Raw genomic sequence first — 1,259 nt, forward strand, 5'->3', positions numbered from 1 at the left:
GCCAATCCAGGATCAAGTGTTTGCCTCCTTATTGGTAAAGGATGCAGCAGTACGAGCCTATAGAACAGATCCTGTTCAAGTAAGGTCGTACTACATCAACAGCATCTCGCCTTATAAACTGGTCCAGCGTGGCCTACACTAGCGAGGTGGGACTAATTAGGGAGCAGGCATGCAGTGCTGCACTTCCTCGGGCAGAGAGCATGGAAGAAGGTTCCTCGGCCCATGTAGCTGGGCATGAGAATGAGCAAAGCCCGGCCCATCAGAGGAACGTTTAGCTGTGGAGATTTTGATAGTTTTTTGTTTTCTTTAGCTTTTATGCCAAATGAAATTGCGGTCGGCCATTACAAAAGTAGCAGACACACTGCCAGGTTAGAGAGAAGAGTAAAAAAATGCAATAACAAAACTGAGAGAAAAACGGGCGTGTTGTATAACTCTGAAACATGACTGACAGAACATAGACTAGTCTGTTGAAGTACTTTTGTTCCATTTACATCCAGCTGTTCAAAAGTACTACAGCAGGAAAACTACTTGCTGCAACCTACATGGAGCACGACGATCCTAGGCACCCGGGCCAGCAAGCCGAAGGGCCGGGCATGCAGAAACTGCCAGCCTGAACATGGTTTCAAACTTAAACCCACTTTCAAACATGGTTTCAACGGGATGAATTGAAGGCAAGATGGGCTGGGGCAGTACCAAAAATATGACCAGCAGCAAGGATTAGTGTATCTTAATTTCTCAGCATCTCTCTAAAACAGGATCAGTTCATCGCGTCTGGGCACCATGCACCTTCAGCTCACCTGGTTGGCTGGTTCATCGGGCACACCGACGACCTGATCGAGAGCAGAATGTCATCATGGCCATGCCTAATAATGAACACAAATGGTGGCTCCCAAACACCACTAATACAACAGGCGTCGACCTGTCGACATTGTTTTATTTTATTTTACAAGGAGTCAATCCTCTCGGTAGCTAACTGGGTACATAATTACTCTATAAAATGTGGAATCCTTTGGTTGTCGAATGAAATGTGGAACCAGGAACCAGCTAACTACTCAGAATCTGAACCAGTAGCTAAAAGGATTGTTTGGTTCAGCCTTCTGGACCAGATTCATGTCCAGACAACCTTGAAGCAGAGCACTCCTAATTATGGCCTGGCACTAACCTTGAAGCAGAGCACTCCTAATCCGGTTTCGAGCCAATTGAGAGCATATTGCCAAGTAACTTCCTCACTTCATCCATCTTCCTAACGAAAAAGTACC

At 45.9% G+C, this 1,259-nt stretch overlaps 1 pseudogene; it reads right to left on the reverse strand.

The window, feature by feature from the left end:
* LOC119347089 lies at nt 1-89 on the reverse strand (annotated as a pseudogene; the record flags this gene model as incomplete).
* Nucleotides 90-1,259: the final 1,170 nt, after the last annotated feature.

This window comes from Triticum dicoccoides, unplaced genomic scaffold (genome assembly GCF_002162155.2).
Source record: "Triticum dicoccoides isolate Atlit2015 ecotype Zavitan unplaced genomic scaffold, WEW_v2.0 scaffold57927, whole genome shotgun sequence".
Taxonomy (NCBI): Eukaryota; Viridiplantae; Streptophyta; class Magnoliopsida; order Poales; family Poaceae; genus Triticum; species Triticum dicoccoides.